A 20,360-nucleotide genomic window follows, 5' to 3' on the forward strand; every position below is an offset into this window, starting at 1 on the left:
TTTTCATTAAGACTTGTCTAATATAATTCAAAACTTGAATACACACATGCAGTTATTGATCTTAACTTGGCAGACTCAAGGACATGGTTTATAAAGTACAACTTGAAATATTCTATTTCTGTTGAAGTAAATTTTAAATGTTTCAATTTAACATAAAGTAAAAAAAACCTTACACTGAAGCTATAAAGGAACACTTATCCGTTATCAAGGCTTATATTATGTTTATTACTTTTTCCATGTTTCAAATACATTCATAATTTTTTAATAAAATAATAAATTCTCATGCGGCCGTTTAGGGCATTATAAACTAAACTTGATTAAATTTTTATACAAAAAAACTGTCAATACAATGTTTACGATTTTATCAAAATATTGGTTACTTTTCTAATGATGGTCAGATTTTTAAACTTATTTATTGTTTTGTTTAGATTGAAATTCTAAGTGAAACTGCTGAAATGGTTAGTGGTCTCATCAAATTAAATAAAAAAGTCTTGAAATACATTTAAGATGAATCCATATCTGTATATTCAGTGCCAGTTATTAATAACAGTTAATACTTTATAACATACTTCTAACATCTCACACACACGCCTGTCTTTTAGATTTAACCTCATCTGCTTTCACACAACACTTAATGACAATTATGATTTTAATTTTGGTTGATTCTTAGGATTGTTAGCTTGATCTTGATATAGTTTTATTTGGTAATGTACATTACTAACTACCTAATACTAAGAATATTGTCACTATTTACTTATGTATTTACTTACATATATTGTATGCTAATTATTACAATGATGTTTTTGTTTAGCATGCTCAAGGTAGGAGAACAGTGAATTGCTACACAGGTGCATTGCTCATTGCAAACCTGCGCACTAGTTCACACCAGTACTTCTACCCTAATTAGTATGCAATAATTGTGTGAAATAATCCAGCTAAAAGTTCCTCTGAAAATCACACTATGAAATTTTCAAGTGCAGTTATGTGGATGAAGGTACATCTGACCAATATTTTATTTAAGGTTATTCTCAACTGCCATGACAACGAACATTTCATGTGTGTGTTAACTGCTAATACAAACATATTTAATTTTATGTTGTTGGTTTATCCCTAACAAATTTATTTTATTTTTACTTTGGCTACTTGGTACTAACATCAGTGAGACCAATAAAGAGCCATAGGCGGCCGGTCGTGGAACGACCGTGCGATCGGTAGCAAAGGAATCACACCGACCGACGAGAAACGGTTTCAGGGCAGCGTTGTTTAGTTGCGATGGTTTTGAACTCCAGTAATCGAGCATGCAGTAATGTCTTGTACCCTGGCTACGTATGTACTTGACCCCCGCTTCCCTCCCCGCCCGGTAGAGCAGGACCGACCAGACGCCGGTCGACGGCGGATCTCTTGTACTATGTGTGTGCGTGTTGGGATGTTGGCAACGGCGTCCCCCCGCTCGGACGCACGATCGCCGCCTCGGCATGTCTGCGGTGTGGGGGTAACGGTCGCCGCTGTGCTTTTCCCTCTTGGCCTGCACGGCACCACTGCCGCCCGCGCTGCCTGCTTGTATGGTTGCATGTTCGGTTCGGGCACTAGCTCCGCCCCCTGTGCCTCAAAACGCTCCGTATGTCACCTACACAGACGAGCAAGGACAGGTACATACACATTTATCTCTTATTACAACTAACTACTCTTATTTTAGTTTTATCATGCCTTCTGCACGTGTAAAAATTATAATCTCTTTGGTATTTTCAATTTTTTTTGTTTTGGTTTTTGGTTACATGTTACAAACTAAAAACAATTAATGATCACTAAACTGAGTACATTTTGCTTACAAAGTTCATTCAACAGGTGCATGATTTGGTTCTAAATGTGCTGTGCTTTTAATTACAGTTCAAAGCATGTTTGCAATGGTAGTTAGAAATTTCTTTTTTTTTTATCACAGCATTTATTTTTGCTGTTTTTCTTTCTTGTCAATGAGCAATCACTTTAGTTTTTATTTTTCGTAGCTCAATTAGAAGTATACGTTGTATGTACCACAAAAGATACATGACTCAGTTTCAAAATTTTTTGAAGGCCAGCTTGGCTGATAAATTGTTTTAGGACACGAGTTGTTTTGTCCGGACGCTGTGGTGAATGCTAACCTAATCTGTTTCAGTTACTGGACACCCTCCCGGTGTGCCAAGATTTTAACCGACAACTTTGTAACCGACTGGCCTGCAGATTCGTACATCTACAGGAAGGTAAGGGTCAGGGCGCCGTCCGAGGGACCGGGAAGGGGTACTCTGCCCTCACACGTGGGGTCAGCTACAGCTGCGACTCCCGTCCGGCCTGCCTTAGTCAGTGCCAGGGGCGCAACAACAAGGGGGGGGGGGGGCAAGGGTATTTTGCCCCCCCCTCCCTTCTGAAATCTTGAAGTGGGGGCAAACGGGGGCAAATAAAGTGCTGTTTAATCAATTTTTAGATAATAAAACTGCTTAAATAGCACCATTTTCCACCTTGGAATAGAAATTTTTCCCGGGGGAGGACCCCCGGACCCCCCCGCTTCAATAGGGGGGGATCGATGATTCTTTATAAAAAGGTATATTGCCCCCCCCCCCCCCCCCTTTGGAAATTTAGTTGTTGCGCCCCTGGTCAGTGCCCTTTGTCAATGTGGCAACATGGCAGTGCGCTGCTGCACGGAGACCACGTAGTTAGCTGTAAGGCGCCTAAGGGGCCGATGAATGTAGCAAACACTTTAACTTAACATACACAAATTATTTATTAAAATTCAATTTCTTTTAATACTGTGGAAATGAAAATTTTAATATAAAATAAAAAAAAAAATATTAGACTTTTTTTTGTTTTAAATATATAACGAAGAAACTCTTTAAAAACTATTTCGCGTGTTAACTGTCTCTTGGCATTCAATAATCTTGCTTGCTGTGGATTTTATTCAATATAAGCCAGGATGGCAACCATATTGGCAGTGCGATTTGTATGAAGCTGGTCAATTGCATATAGTTCGCAACAACATTAGCATGTACAATTCAGATATGCCTTGACATTATTCGCAATCAATTTAATCATATTATTAGCTTGAATCATATTAAACCAATATATATACGCTGCCAAAACGTGTCAAACTAAGCCACAACTAGCTTGTTTATCACTGAAAAATGCAGAATCTATCCGCCTCGTAAAAATATGACGCTATCTTTGCACCACAGACTCAGCAGCAATGCTAGGAGGAACAGGTTAACAAAAATCAATGTTAATGTCACACTGTAAGCGCATGAAAACAGAATTCACACAGCATTACAGTCAGTGATGAGCATATTTATATTATTTATATTTGAGCAATTAGAAAGCTCTTCTAGCTCTGTAAATATTTAAGACCCTCACTACGTCATTTGGTTGTTATAGGACCCTACATTATGAATTTGAATACAGGTTATTAAACATGGCCTTAAAAAGATGATGCACATGCAAATAAGTGTTAGATGCTGTATTTTAACAGGGCAAAAAAGTAAGCCTTCAAGGTGAGTAGTGTCGCGAGTAGTGTAGTTTCTAAACCACTGCAACTGCAGTATTCCAGTTTTTAGTCAAATAATTTGTTTCGTTTAATTTTTTTTATCATACTGGGTAATATATATTAACATTAACAGCAATATAACCTCTACAATTAATTGTTATCTAATAAAAATATATTCAAACAATTTTCATACTATTTCTTCAATTTTTTGTGGGATTTCAAATGCCCAAATTCTCAGAAAAATCTGAATGCAAGTAGCGCAATTGGTGCCACATGAATGTCTGATTAAAGAGCTTTTACTTTGTGTAGCAATGAGACATGCACTATCATAAAAAGAAAATACCCCTTTACTAAAAAGTTCTATTTTCAATTATCAATAACAATAACCTCAAACATTTTCGGATTTTAAGCAAACCAGTTGCACCCGTCTGCTCTTCGATCTGTGATCCAATGATCTTAGCCCAAGAATGATCTACGGATCATTCTTCTAAATGTTGCACTAACACATACTGGTGCTACACTATCTTTACTCGCGTGAACTGAAATTGAGATATTTTCAATCTGCAGCAATCTCAAAGAAATATTGGATTCATTCTATTGGTGGGCTGGAATGATATGAAGTCGCTACAATCGCTTGTGACGCAGCGAGAAAATAGTTGATGCGGTCACCACATGGTAGCAAGCTCATGTAGCCGCTGCTTCATCACTGTTTATTTTTAACAATGACTTTCAACACTGATTTTTGTTTAAAAGTTATTGCAAAATGAAGCAGTCTTAAAATATGAATAGCTTTTGTTAAAAACAAAAAAAAAAAAGCCTCTGTTTTATATGAAAATAATTTCGATCAAATAAAGAGCCTTATTAAAGCTTTAAAATAAAACACTTAAATGGGTAACACTAGAGAAAGGAGGATTTTTCATAAATGTGTTGTATGTCATCTGAAAAGTTGTAAACCATTCTCTAATATTCACGCCTGATTAGAATAACAACCTGCAATAAGCCAGTAAAAATTTCGGGCATGTCTACTCATGCTGTGTCAATCCGAGATCATCGTCATGAACAGCCAGGACTGTTACTCCATGTCGAAGTCCCCATAGAATGATCTTTTTTCTACAGGAAATGTGGTAGAACCAGAACAAACCAGTTCATGGAGCGAGAATTTACTTGAACTCTAATGGTGCAACTGGCCATGGTAATAATTTTTGAAATTATGTATTTTAAAAAAATGGAATCGCACAAAACTAAAATATTTGTTTTTGACTATCTTTGTAACTAGTTTCAAAATTTTGGTTTTGTTATTTTTTCTGTAATAAATAAATTTTAGTATTCTTTATAAGCACAATTACTAATTTTTTTCTCAAGTTTTAAATTACAGAGCGCTCAAAAATAGTTGTAGAATAGATTTTTTTCCAAAGATTTAGTAAATTATAAATATTACACATAACCACTTCCACTTAACTTCGTTAATCATTTTAGGATGGTGGTTTAGAATTTTCTGGCAGATGGAAACTTTGCAATATGCTGTAGATTGTTCCAAGCGTGTGGAGGTTGGGTGTGAATGCAAGAGCGGGCGTGCCCTGTGCCCTTGTTGCAGGACAAGTGGAGGTCGTGGACTTGAAGGTGACGGTGTGCCGCGACGCGGTCAAGGGCAGGTGCTTGCGGCCGCTGTGCAAGTACTACCACATCCCTGTCCACCTGCCTCCGGCCAACGAGATGGCTCGGCCGGACTCTCGCGGCCCGCCCGCCACCGCCAGCCACACGCTCTGCCGACAAGTCGTGGAATGAATCATAGATTTCGTTATTTTATACAAGTTATTAATGGAAGAATTTTACTTGTTTTCAAAGGCGAATTGAACTCGTTCGTGATGAAACGTCATAAGATGACATAAAAAAAAATATATATATTCTTGGTTAACAATTTTATTTCCTGTGTTATATATACAGAGTTGTAATCCTTAGCATAGCTGGCAACGTAGTACTTGTTAGAGTTGCCTTTGTTTACGTGAGTGGACGGTGGAGTGGAGCGTGGCGATGGGACAGTGGTCCGTGACGAGCATCCGGCACGTGCAGAATAGAGGTTTTTATAAACATTTTGTTTTTTTGATTATCTAAGGAAGATGCACTATAAGTAAAAAAAATGTCCCTTCTGAAGGGTTGATTAATGAAACTCTTTATTTTTTATTGTTCCATTAGTGTAATACAGTAGTAGTGAATCCTAGACATTTAGCGATGCCAGACCGTGGACTTGTGCAGTGGAGAGAGGTGTGCGCGACACAGGTGGGGATTATCGTTACAGACTGAGTCATCACAAGTTGTTCTCACACAAAAAGATAATTACTTCTTGTATCAAATTAACTGTGTTTATGTGATATGGCTTGGCAGATGGGCGTCAGCCTGTTGCTATATTCTAAACTGTTGTGCGAGCAACCAAAGTAATGTTTTTTTAAACAATTTTTTTAAGATGTACTCTTTATTCATGGTGCCCGTAGAAGTGAGACTACGCGTTGAGATTGACACGTGAATAAAAAAAAATCGGTGCATCCAAACTGTCGGCTCACTGCCACGATACTACGATAGTTTGCAATGTTTTCTGGTTTCTGCCAAACCATATGCACTGATGTGACTATTTATAAAGAAGAAACCTGATTGGTTCTAGTCAAGCAAGTGATTGCAACTCAGTCTCTAACCGGTGTTCTGTCCTAGAGGCTGTGACAAAACGTATTTGGATGTTTCCCTTCAACTGTACGTAGTGCAAATAGGACCGAAGAGCCTCGCAAGAATGAAAGAGGTCTTCTTTGCACTACGCTTGTACTGTATTCCGTGATATCTCTCAGATGAAAGAAGTGCCACATTTTTTTAAAAACTGAAGTTAATGTTCCTGTACAGCATTTAAGAATCAAAGTTAAGTCAGGGCAAAGGTGTTTCTCCTTAGCTGGCTGGGTAGTGTGTTGTTTTGAAGGGAGGCTGACGCCAGCCAGGTCACCTGGTGCAGGTATTCGGTATTAAAGGGCAAGATCATGTACATATGTAAAAAGAAATGTCTGTTGTAAAATGAATGTGATAACAAAGTTTGATAAAGGCATTACACTGTAATTAGAATGTACGAAGTAGTCTTGTCTTGTTTTTCAAATACTTATGTATTGTTTATATCAATGTGAATGTAAAGCAACGAGATTTCGGGACTCGACGGTCGCCGCAGCAAAACGGAAGCGACGTCCTCGCAGCCAGAGGAAGTCGTCAAGTCGCCGTGTGGACGGTCCTGGAAGAAACACGAACTGTTGGTCGGTCGACTGGAACGAGGTTTTTATTTGAATTGTACGTTACATTTATTCGTCAGTTATGGGTCTCGCAAATTTAGACCATGTTAAATTCAATCTTCCCTTTAATACCAATACTTTGACAGACGACTGTAGTCAAGGGTTTCGGCAGCATCGTAACAGAGTTTCGGCAGAGCAGGGTTCGCTTCGAGTCGTCGCTTGCTAGCTTCTAGGTGTTATCACATCGTAGGCTTCGGTCAGCTTGTTTTAACCCCGGGCACAAAGGGCCGAGAACAGGATGCGAACAGAGGCAGTTAGTGACTTGTCACCGAGAGAGAGTGACCCCATCCACTCCTCACTGCAGCTTATTTGGAAACAAAGCAGCTCCATTCTTGCCATCCCACCCACATCTCATTTAGGTAGCGGACAGATTGAGCCACCCTCCACCTGCAGAAGGTATATATTAATACTTACGATATGTAGTAGTTTGTTAGCCAACATTGTAATCACACAACACGCTAGGCTATGTAATCCCTCGTAATTATTTAAATACTATAAAATCACTAATGTATTAATCAATTCAAGAATGGACGTGCTTTGTTTGAGGCATATATTTACCCTTGCATTTTACATTGCATGTAACCTATTGATTGGGTGTAACATAGCTGTTAGCTTTGGTTCAATCCAACCACCTCTTGATTTGTTTGGTTGAAAGATGCTTCTTCTGTAGCAAGTGTAGTGCATTGCATGCTTTTAGATTGCTCCGTGCAGCGAGGACATGTTTTGACGTCTTCGATAGATCTCATAGCTATTCTCACTTAACTCTTTATAGACTACCACTATATTCGATACATTTAGATGCATATAGTCTTAAATGTGTTTCATCTCCACTGGGAAGTAAAAGATAGCAAGATGTTATAACACATGTTACAGTTCATTTGGTTCGTCGATGATGAATGTTGTTGGCATTTGGAATCTCTTGCTTCCAGTGGGCAGTGTAGAGCACGCCTTCTCAAGCGACGAAGCCTGAGCAAACTTTTACCGTACATCTGAAAAATAAAATTTGTAATTTTTTAAGTTCCTGAAACGTGGGGTTGAATATGGCATGTACATGTCAATTACGTTATCAACGTGCATGCTGTCGCCACGTCACAAGTGATATTCCGTCGCAGTATGTTCATCGCACTCTTCGTGCTTGAAGAAGGTCGTCTCTCACTAGCAATCATGACATTCACACCAGCACTGACAGAAGATGGAAAAAAAAAATATTATTTTGGAATATTTTGTAACATTTTGCTTGTATGAAGCTTTGTGCAAATCCTGCAAACAGCTTGCATCTTTGATTTCTCCGTTTCCCAGCATTCACTCGGTAGTTGATATCTTAGGTTTGTAGGCTCAGCATACTGCACACCACCATTTCTCCCCTTGACTATACGTAATCAAGGCCTGTTTCAACTCTTTCACTTATCTCGTAGGCTGGTCCAATGTATTGTATCTAGTTGAATCTATTTTTGAAGATGTGATGAGAACGAATATTTGAGTCACTTTTCAGCAAAGTGGATCTCATGTATTGGACATGTCAGTGACTCAGTATTTTTTCATTTTATCAATAATTTTGTGATATTTTAGTAATGATTGTTATTTAATCATCATTGTAATCATTACTTGTACCTTGTTATGTTATTGTTAGACTTTACCATTTGTATTAACTAATTCAGTAACAAAGAGGAAATTCAGAAGTTGAAAATAAAAACTGTTATTTTTCGAATTGAGTCATTTTTAAGTACTATACGAACAAAAAGTCAGTAGATATTTGTCTGAAATACTCCCACAACATGGATTTTCTCTTTGTTGTTGAATATTGGTTAGTAATTAGATGTGAAAATGTGTAAGACACATAATATGCCTATGTTCTGTGGAAGTTATATCTGCAGTATGTGGATAACATTGGTACACCAAGCTCCAAGGGAAAAATGCCTTTATTTTTCAATAACATACTATAAGAGTGTAAGTCTTTCAAGATATTTTGCACATGGTTTGCATATTAATTAAGAGTGTGAAGTTAAAGTGCTAAGGCATTCAAGTGTTGCCGAATGTGTGTTAACAAAATATTGTATTGAGTACTGAGTATGGTTGTGTGGAGTTTCCTACCATGCTTTGCGAAGTCCAGAGAACGTCGCACATCGAGAAGAAAATGGCACAGCAAATAGTTTATTGCTCAGAATAAATCTTGAATAGAATCTTTTATGGTAAGATTTAAGTGTGCAGACTTTTTATACTAAATTTCTGTACTATTGATTCAGAGTGAAGAGAAAAATATGATCTCTCTCACCTGTTGAACGAAGAAATATTGTTGTTCCTGTCACTACATTTTGATCCACCCCTAACCTGGTACAGTTGTCAAATTTAGAATCCATTCATCAAATGTTAACGGTAGGATGTTATTATTTTTTTTTTTTTTAACATTGTGAATTTTAAGAAAATAATCAAGAGAAGGTGGCTTTTACCCTGTGGAGATAGCATTTAAAAATATCTTGAAAGAACATTGTGCCATGTTAGTGGAGACATTTCACTCGACTTGTTGTTTATTGTTATGACATTTTATATTGTTAGAATATAATTTGTTTCTAAATTTAAAATTTTTATATTTCATTACCAAAGTTACATTCCAGAGGTCTGATTATTAAATATTACAGTTAAATATTATTGTAATTAAGTTAAGTTTTAAGTTATGTTTGAAATTTATTCTTGTGTGAAGACATAAGAGTATGTGCGTGAAGTGTCTTCATAGCAGTTCAAAACAGTTGACACAGTTTGTCCTCCGATGTGGCAGATATCACCCCCACATATGACGGGGTATAAACCACTTTCATCTACAACACACAAAAAATTGTAATGTAAGTGCCAGCATTGAATGAAACATTAAAAAACTACCCTTCCCATTTCTGAGTACAGTAGGAAATAAATTATGTGAAATATAATACTGTTGTGTTTCTATTACTTTCACCCAAACCTACTTCAAAAAATGTACTGAATGTTACTTGATTTTAAAACTTTTTTTTTTTGTGATATGTTTAGTACTCTCAAAATCAGATGCATATTAACAATCAATGGTTATTTCTTTCTTTTTCTTTTTTAAGTGTAGTAGATGTTAATATGCACCTTTGATGTGACTTTTTTGCATCTTAAAATAACCATTTTTTTTAAAACAATTTTTTAAATGAACTAAGGATTAAAAGAGAAATGCACTTAGAAATTTATGGTGGTGTAGATTCAAGTAGATAAAAAAATTTCTTTCTCTTCCAGATACTCACTAGGTAAACATTTGTCATGCACCAGGCAGTAAATCAACTGCTGGCAGAACAAAATTATACAGTTTTTTCTTTTAATGTATTTACAAGAACAAGTTTTTATTTGAATGATACAATTTTTATTTGTTGTACATGTTCACGCATTCACACACACAAATAAACATGCACACTAAAATCTTCTGATGGGTTTCTGGAATACGTAACCTCAGCAACACGAACCCAGAGTAAAGCATATAAATCAAAATTTTGACTTTTTAACTGAAAACTAATGGCATACGCACAGCACGTCTGAGATATGGAGCGATGGAGCAGTGTTCGCTCTGAGTGTCCCATTGCTTCTGTACGTAAAAAAAAAAAAAAAACAGCTGAACTGAGTGAAGCAACGCCACCTTACACACTTAGCGCCAATTATATTTTTAAAATATAGCTTCAATTTATTTTTGCAGACAGGTAAATATATAGAGAATAATTACACTAAAAAAAATCTTAGTGCCTTTGAAATATTTAAAAATTTTATTGTACATATACTACACAATATCGCTAGCTTAAAGAATGGCGCTAGTTATATGCCCACAAGCAATTCAAAGGGACGTGTAAAATCTCTTCAAGTAGTTCCACAAAATCTCACAGAGTGCAGTATCGTAGCTGTCGCTCACAGCCACTGTGTGTCAGATGACCAGCCACCAGCTCCCGTGACTCGTTTACATCCCAACCACAATCTGGACACATTTATTTGGCTGGTTGCATGTTCATCTCAGAAAAAGCGCATCTTGTGAACATCTGCGTTAAAGTCCTTTCGCAAGTGGTTCAGTTTTTTTTTTTTTTTTTTTTTATTCAATGAGTGATTGTCAGTGAAATTAAAGTAAACTCTACTTTAATGGACAAGCGAATTACAAAAGTGAATTTCCACCTAGAATTTTGAAAATAAGTCGTCATTAGTGGACGTAAAGAACTATAAACCGATGTCTTACAAGATTTAACTTACCCCGAAAGGACTTGTATCATTCCCAACGGCAAACATGTTGCCAGGCGGAGAGCAAGGAAGTAGTGTTAAAGAAACAACTCATTGCAAAAGACAAAATTGAGACAATATAGCAAAATAATACATTAGTTTTAAAGCTTCTCTCTTACAACACACAAAATATTTAAGCAGTTAATTAGGATTAAGTCATAGCAGAGATATCGTAAGGATATACCTTTCATGAATGGTAATTTTTATTTTAAGAGTTTCAGGTTTTGAAAAAACACTTACAGGTTCTTAGACAGCCTAAAAATACATTTTAAGGCATCATATTTTTAAAAAAAAATTTCAGGAGAAGAATCGGCTTGTCTTTGGAAGGGGGAGGGGGTATTCCATACCACTGCTTCTCCCCCCCCCCCCTTTTCACACCACCCCCAGAAACAGGCCTATAAAAATTTATTACCGTATTTTTCTTTTGCCGTCTTCTTCCACAAATCCTGGCTACTCCCACGACCATACAAATGGGAACCCCCCGTCTCACGACCCAACCATCCATTTCCAGATTATTTGCGTCGCCAGCCTGCTGCAGCTAATCGGTGCAACACTATCCTTGTCGATGCCCAAGCATCCCAAACTTCCAGTACATACTACCTACACAAAATGTTGCCTGTTACGATCTTACGCTGTGTTATGACGCCAGTCTCCGACCTCTGGCCAAACCACCAGGTTGCATATTTCCTTCCCGGAACCACAGCAGTTTGTAAGTGCGAGTGACATTGTGGGTAATGTTCCAAAATAAGGATAAAATGCTAAAAAAGAAAATATATGGAAGTAAAATTACTGAATGTATTAAATATAGTTGCTATTAAAGCAGATAACTTACTAAGTTAGCAAAGTATTTTTTTTTACAGTGTGAATTATCAGTACCCAATTAAAAATTGTTGCTGCATAAGTTGTGCAAAGAATTTTTACCTAAAAAAGCTTGGTATGTTAGTTTTATTTTAAATTGTTTTCAATAGTAGGGTTATTTATGATTCCACAGCAATGCAAAATTTTTACACAAATACTGTTAACAGTAAATTATTCTTAGTGCAGTGTTCGTTTCATTGCTTCATTATTACTATTATTGTTAAATTCTGGTTCATAAGCTCATTTAAATACATTTAAATATTCTTTAAACAATGATAGCTGCAGAGTAAAAACATTAATTTTAAAGAAACTTAACTATCTATCTTTTTTAAATAAACTGCATTGATATAAGCATTAAGAATAAAGACATCCAGCAAGAAAATTATTTAAGTCCTCTTATAGTACGAAATGAACATCTTTCTATAAAAATAAAATTCATAAATAATTGCTTAGTCAGCAAAGGCCCCCAACAAAAAGTAAAATTAATTTTTAAAATTTAATAAGTGGTTTTATTTCTTTTAAGTATCATAAATAATAAGTTGTGATATTTTTTTAAATTTTTGAAAATTAATTTTAGTATAAATTTTTTTAAATTATTAACACTGAGGATTGCAACGGCATGCCTTAGCACTGACGCCCAATTTTCAATATTCAAATAAAGCAATAAATAACTGAACTATACCTGCAGGAATCAGGGCTTTTTTTTTTTTTTTGTGAATTTACTCCTATTTCAGACTTTATTTTATTTTGGCTAGCTATTAAGGTATATTTTTTTAATTGGTAAAAACTACTTAGTTTAAATATTTAGTCGCTAACTATATAAATATCTACAACCCCATTTTTTTATTTCACTCTAATAAATCATAAACCAGAAGTAATTTCCTGGAAGAGAGAAAATTATTATAAAATTTCCCTCCCACTGCATAACCACCCCAAGAAAAAATTTTGATACACGCCTGCGCTCGCTAAACCAGACAACCTCAAGTTGCTGTTTGAAATCCTTCCTCGAGACGCGACACGACAGTAATGTGACAGGGAGGGGATAAGCGCTGGATTCCCCCTCTCCTCTTCACCTACTGCATCTTGCGAGTGTGGCGACGTAGTTCACATTCCTGCCGCAGTTATCGCTTTGGCAGCACTCTTTGTCTTGTCTTTTTCTGCGAATGTGTGTGCGAAGAAGTCCAAATACTCTAAATTTGACTATTTTTCTTTGATACGTTTGCACCGTTGTGTGATGGGTATCAAAGGAGCAATATTCCACAACTTTGTACTGGTTGCAATTAACTTCAAAACTTTGAGCATTCCCAGATACCATAGGTATAAATGTTGGAAACTCAATTATTCCATGATGATTTATGTGTATCATGGTCCACTCCAAGTTTTAAGTTCAGGTTAGTGTTTGATGGTAGTTTTACATTAAAGGATGGTCTTTAATTATTGTGAATATTACAGGTGACATTTACAAAAATTTTACAACATCCTTTAACTTAAAAATAGTTGTTTCACACGTGGCTGTAATAGTAGTGCTGTATTCAACATTTTCGGAGACTCAACCACAATGATATCCACAATACCACACAAGCAAACATCAAATTGTTCATTACAGGATAAACTTTTAAAAATATCTCAATGCAATTTGATATTATAATTAGAAATTAAATAAGAAACTGAATAAATCAACTTTTTTGAGAGCATCCCCTACAGTGCAAAATTACAGGGATTTTATTTTTAAGGAATAACAGCACGTCTGAATATTTAACACCAGGGCTGTCGAGATGGGCCTGCAAGGCACACACAATCCCAGCGCCCGGGCTTGAGATAAACCCGACTGGGTTTCGTTATTGTTTTTAACGTTTGGGTATTTGTTGATAACTAACACACAATTTTTTTTTTGACATTATACATGGCCTACAGCTTTACGCCAAACGGCCAATGGTTAATTTTTGTTTCAGTGTAATCATCAATTCGTAGGTAATCAAATATCAGCATGTAAATGTCATACCCATGCCTTACCCGGGACTCGAACCCAGGACCCCTCGCACAGGTGAGCATCAGACTACGCTACGGAGGTCGCACACATGGGTCAAAAGTTAATTTAAGCAAGCCGTACACGTTCTGCGATACTCTAAGAAAAATGGATGTGGAGATCAGACAAAAATTATTTACCCCGAGCTCTTCAAGTTTTTCTCGACGGTCCTGATTGATTACCTTAGTGAAAACCAACTTACAGTTTACTATGGTTAGAATAGTTGACACAGGCTCTGTGCATACCTAAAATAAACTAATATTTCATTTCCAGCCTTTTTTTTTTCTCTCTTCCTTAAGTTTGGTGTGTGTTTAACAACTAATTGAAACAACAAAAACACATACAACCTTGGTCACGAACCATAATGTATATCAACGACCATATATCATAAAGACCGGAAACTCAACGCTGTTTTTCTGTACCTACAAACAATCGCCGATTACGCTGCCATCTATGAATCTACAAATGAAATACCGTGATCGAAAGTGCGTTAACGATATAAATCGATATGTATAATACAAATCGATTAGCAACGTGTTTCGAGCTATCGAACTGGCTATTTTCCGTCGTATAATAATAATATTAATAATAATAGCCTTTTGAATTTGTTTCATAATCTTATTTGCAGGATGCTCGATACAATTTCAATGTGCTGAAAGTGATCCTGTGTTAAAAAAACTGTTCATTTTTTTTTAAATTTAAACTTTGGACTAAATGAGATTTGCTAATTAAAATTCTCCTTAGTTATCACAGAAACGATCAGGTGGTAACTCAATTCTTTCAAGTCATGTTTGGGCACTACATTTTTCTTTTTCAAATGGAAAATCATTAAAACCCCATTTAACCTGGCGGGATGAATAAACAAAAAGAGTCAAAGTTACAAACATAACCCAAGAGAAAAAAAAAAAGGAACATGAATATAACATTTGACGATTTCACAATTTAAATAAACTAAAAAACTAAGTTTTGTGTACATAGTGCATCTCACACAACTATGTAAACCATAATATGGCAAGGTTGAAACAACACTAAAAAGGCTATTTTTAAAGTTCAATACATCCATCCTTCACTGTCCACAGAATTTTGTTCTTTCGACTCAAGTAGCGACTTGAGCGGTGCAGTACGCTGGGGAATCGGTGGCGGGAGAATGGGGAGGAGATACCTAGGCATGCACAAGTGTTCCATTGGGCCATAAGTTTTGAAAGTGGGAAATCGATGCCACATATTGCATCCGGCAACCAGCATCAATGAAGGCAATATTCAGGCTGTATGTTTGGTCCACTGAAAGAGGCATTAGGAGGGTAATGATTTGAAGACAATGCTGCAGTCAAACAGTACATTTGCAGTTGGCTGCTGGAGCACCAGTCTTCTTTTCATGAAGGGATCAAAAATGGGGAGGGGGGGGGGGGGGGTGGAAGTATATATGCTTAAGGAAACTATGTAGAAAAAAAAGGCATTCCACTTGTAGTTTTCGTATATCACCAATAAATCTGTATAAAAATATTCCGGTTTATATTTGAATGACCCTATTATCTAATTCACTTTTAAGAATAATTTTGTATATTGTTGCATTCAAAATTTACATTAAAAAAATGACATTGTGACTTACAAAAAGTCAACAGTAAATACAATATTAAAGTTTACTAGTCAAGCCTTGAAATTTTGAGTTAAAATTCAGCATGAATTATTTTTGTGTTAAGTCTAAACCTTTAGACCTCATAAATCATAAATATTTTCTTCAAAAGTTGTTATTTCAAGATCAAAAGTAAAGTAAAGACCTAGTAATTGTATCTCACTTACACAACTTTAAAGTGTATAAATAAAATCATATATAGTTCTCAGAATGAGTTTCCTTGGCCCACTCGTGTTTCAAGTATACCAGCTTTCTCACATTACACAAGGTAGCACACCACACTTTTCTGATGGTTCATAAATTTTTGTGAAGGAAAATAGTATAAATAATGCTGTAAAGACCTAATATAATTTCTGGTTTGAAGCTAACTACTGCTAAATAAATCTAAAACCAACTGTATAGCTCTTAGAAACATATGTACTATGGAGTAGATGAAAGAATTGGACTGAGGATACCTTCTTTCTCTTCACCCACAAGATGAAACAATTTATATTTAAACACAATGTGGGTAAATGTTCCGTATAGCGTATCCAAGCCTATCCCTTGATCCTAATGGCATGATCCTGAATATATTGATCCTGTGGTACATGATGCTTGCTGTTTTAATTTAGTACATAGAAAGATCCTGGATACAAAAATGGGGTGATGTAACAATGAATTCTGATGGTATTATCACATCAAATAAAAATCTGAAAGTAATTTTTTTTTTACTTCCTAAAATTATTTTTATTGTAATATTTTTGTTATGTTCAGGATCTTTGATGTACTAAATTAAGACAGCAAGCATCATGTACCACAGGATCAATCATACAGGATCAAGGCTTAAACTTGAGTACGTGATAAGGAACAATTACCCACGTATAACAAGATACCAAAATTTAATTATAACTGAACAAAAAAATAAGATGCAGTAAAGGAATGCTAAGGGTAATGGAAAGTCCTAAATAGGTAATTTCATTTTCTGGTTTATAAAATAGCATATTTGAAGCATAATATAGATTTTCATGTACGCAGGTGAGATTGGCACAATTTTAATTGTTTCGCTATCAACATTTTGCAGAATACTTTATTTTATTAATTTAATTGGAGGTCTATGTGCATTTTAGCAATGCAGTCAGCATACAGAGATTTTATAGTTAACTTAATAGAGTAATTAAGAATATTTGTTTGTCCATTAACCCCTCATTATTTTACCCACAGCACCCTTGGTGGTTATCAGGTGGTTATAAAATTTTTTAAAACTGACAACAAATTTGAACAGATTCTATGGTGTGCCTACTAAGATAGTTAGGAGTTTTTTGTCCTCAAACCCTTGTTTTTTACCACCCCTTAACAGTTATGGCTGGTCATATTCAAATATGTAGACAAAATTTTTGGTAATACTCCTATAAGTTATAATATGTTCAAACAGATGTGATATGTTTCATGTTATGGGAGTTTAAGTGATTTAAATGTTTTTCAAAAAATCTTCCCCATTTATACCCCTTTTGTTGGCCTATATCCATTAACAAACTCAACTGAGAATTTCCATAACCATATTTTATGTATTAAGTGATTTATTTGTACAAAATTATGGCAGTTATCATGACAATAAAAATGTGGTACATACACATGGTAACGACTGCAACAGGTAGTCTTTCTTCGAAACATACCTAACAGTACAATTTATTCTAGTCATGAGTTTGCTTTTTCCAGCTAATTTATAATACCTGAACAATTTTAACTTACAAGAAATGTAACACATATTTTGTACTTACAGTTAAATTGATCAATACTACTTTTCACACTTTATTCTACAAATGATATTTAATCCCTACAGTCAAATAAATTAACCAAAAACAATTCATTTGAAACCAAATAACAAAATACTACTAGTTTATAAGATGGTAAGAATTCATTTAAAAGCATGTGTTATTTTTTAGTATGCAGACTTTTTTGGGAGCTGCATGTATATAAAAGCTTGTAACCTTTTAATTTTATTTTAGATATTTCAATTTTCTCATGTTACTCAATACATGTATGTGTCCACTGTCTTACGTAAAACACTTTTACATACATAAAAAACTTTTGTATAATTGTGCGCTGTGAATACAGGTAATCCTGAATGTTCTTATGAAGTGACATCCAATTTTAAATATCATTTAATTTAACACAATAAATCAAATGAGTGGTTGTAACTTATAATGAACACAAAAGTAAGAAAAAAAAGGCCACAAGGCAGAAATGGTAGTTAAAAAAAAGGTAGAGGGCTCAGTGGAATTTCATTACATTTACAAATCTGAATACTTTTGTAGTTTATAATGTAAAAAAAAAACCTTTATACTGAATAGTTATTGAACATAAAACATCAAGTAAAAATAAGTTTTTAAGTGTGGATGTAGAACTTATTGAAGGTTCAATTGCATACTATACTACAACTTACTTTCTAACTAGCTGTATATACATCACATGATCATAGGTTATAAATATGTTGAAGATCAACATTTTAAATTTGCCTCTACAATTTATGGTCAGCCTTGCTATGTTTAAACTTGAATTACAATTCTTTGAAGAGAGTGGCCCAATCCCATGTATTGTGACTTTTTTTGCAACGTGATTCAAGGAATTGGACTGATCGGAAAAAAATGTTAAGGCAACAGATAAGGGAAACAGTAGAGAACTGTATAGGAGGTTTAATAAAAAAAAGTATCCCGGTCACCATACCAATCTTTAACATCAAATAAAAAGTGTGAAATACCCCATACATATATGTTTGTATGCGCCTGTACAAATGTTGTAATGATGGACTGCATGTTGACCAATAATGTTAAATACTGCTTCATCACATGTAAATGCTACCTGTGAATAACAAAGGACCTTAGAGGCAGGTGAAAATATATATCTGCACAAGTAGATCTTACAAGTTATGTTATGTAACAAACATTTCACCTATATTTGGCAGCATTCTAGACATAATAAATTATAACAATAGATCCATACTTCACTGTCCACAGAATTAAAATATGTTGTAGCAGCACCACGATTCAATTTGATGCAGTCACATGTAGTGAAAGCTCCAATATCAAAATGTTCGGAACACACATATTTAGTTTTAAATGTTTCAGCATTACTGGCATCAAGGTCATAGCCAATTGCAGCAATCCACTTCAATAACCTAGAAACAAAACAAAAAAAATTTATAGTGTGAGCTAGTACATACTTAAATCAGTATTTCCAGATTATTAGCTAGCATGTAGCATACTATAAATATAAGGTATAAACATACATGTATTTAATTATGTGTATTTAGTTTAGCATTACCACTCAATGAACGTATATATTTCAGAGCTAATGTTTTATTATTAAAGTGCTGTAGAGTGTAATAAATTTGGTGGGTTTCTCTTAATTACGATATATTAATTTTCATTGAATCACATATTGCATAAATAATATAAATTCAGTAACACAAAACGATTTTTAGGGTTCGTATCACAAATCAGTACATTTAAATTACTGATTTATGGTAATTTTACTAAGCCCATACTATCCCCAAATGGGTGTGGGTGTGGGTGTGGGTGTGGGTGTGGGTGTGGGTGTGGGTGTGTGTGTGTAAGTGTGTGTGTAAGTGTGTGTGTAAGTGTGTGTGTGTAAGTGTGTGTGTGTGTGTGTGTGTGTTTTTTTTATTAAAAATAAATAAATGATTATACTACGTAATTACAAATTTATTATGTGCGCAAATTCAGGTCTCGATAATATCACTCTATAAATCCTGTATAATAAGCCTTAACATAAATGCCTAACCCTTAACATGTTAAACCACTCATTGTAATTTTTTTAATATAAACATCAGTACTCACTTGCTTCGGCTTCATGGAAATCTGAATGTTGTCACATCAGGATTAACAGTAATACTGTTCCTGCACGAAGACACAAAACATCGATGTGTATTCACTGGCATCTTCATCGGCTTCTTAATTCACAATCATATAGGAAAATAATTCAAAATGAAAAATCAAACTCCATTGTAACCACAGAACAAGGAGGGAGAAACCATCTTTCACTCAACCAAAATCTACTACAAACCGAAAAAAAAAAGAGCGACTATAATGCTCAAATCAATCTGTAAACGAATATTACTGCAAAAAAAAAACATTTTTACAATTCAGATCTTTTTGAAATCAAAATAAATTAATATTACACTATATTTATTGCATTATAGTATTTATTGCATAAATTTAGTTTCTTATAAACATTCAATTGACATTTGATTCTGAACACTAACGCTACCTATGAATTTACAAAAGAACTAGGTCAATCTACTAGCGCTATCTGTTGTGCAGATTAAAAATAGTATCTGGGTACATAATGGCCTATTAGAGTTGCCACCATGCCCAACATAAACAAAACACATACTGTAGGAATCCATGATGGTTTAACCCATTTAACCAAGATCTTGTGGTTTAACAGAAAAATCTATATTCAAAACATGAACGAAAAAAGAATAACACTATTATTAAGTATAAAGAAACCAAATACACTTTTAAAAAGTCAGATTTAATGAAATATTTAATAAAAGGAACATTAAAAAGACTCTGCACCCCAAATTATTTTATATTAATTAATTCTTAGGAATTAAAGGAAGTAATTACCGTAAAATGGGGTGAATAGGGTCTAAGGGGTGAAAAGGGACAAACAATTTCTAAAACATTTGATGTACAGCTGTAATTTTTAATTTAAATATATCACATTTTTTTTTTTTTAATTTCTGTGAATCTT

General features: G+C 34.9%; 1 long non-coding RNA gene across 2 annotated transcripts; it reads right to left on the reverse strand.

The window, feature by feature from the left end:
• Positions 1-19,733, reverse strand: LOC134534216 (uncharacterized). 2 transcript variants are annotated; one of them, XR_010075468.1, is made up of 3 exons: positions 19,442-19,733; positions 14,218-18,759; positions 1-1,627 (listed from the first exon to the last, which is right to left on the reverse strand). It is a non-coding gene; the product is annotated as an uncharacterized LOC134534216 (long non-coding RNA). The 2 variants fall into 2 exon arrangements; XR_010075467.1 differs by having other exon boundaries at positions 1,393-1,627; positions 14,113-18,759.
• Between the last annotated feature and the right edge of the window lie 627 nt (positions 19,734-20,360).

Source organism: Bacillus rossius, chromosome 7 (genome assembly GCF_032445375.1).
Source record: "Bacillus rossius redtenbacheri isolate Brsri chromosome 7, Brsri_v3, whole genome shotgun sequence".
Classification (NCBI taxonomy): Eukaryota; Metazoa; Arthropoda; class Insecta; order Phasmatodea; family Bacillidae; genus Bacillus; species Bacillus rossius.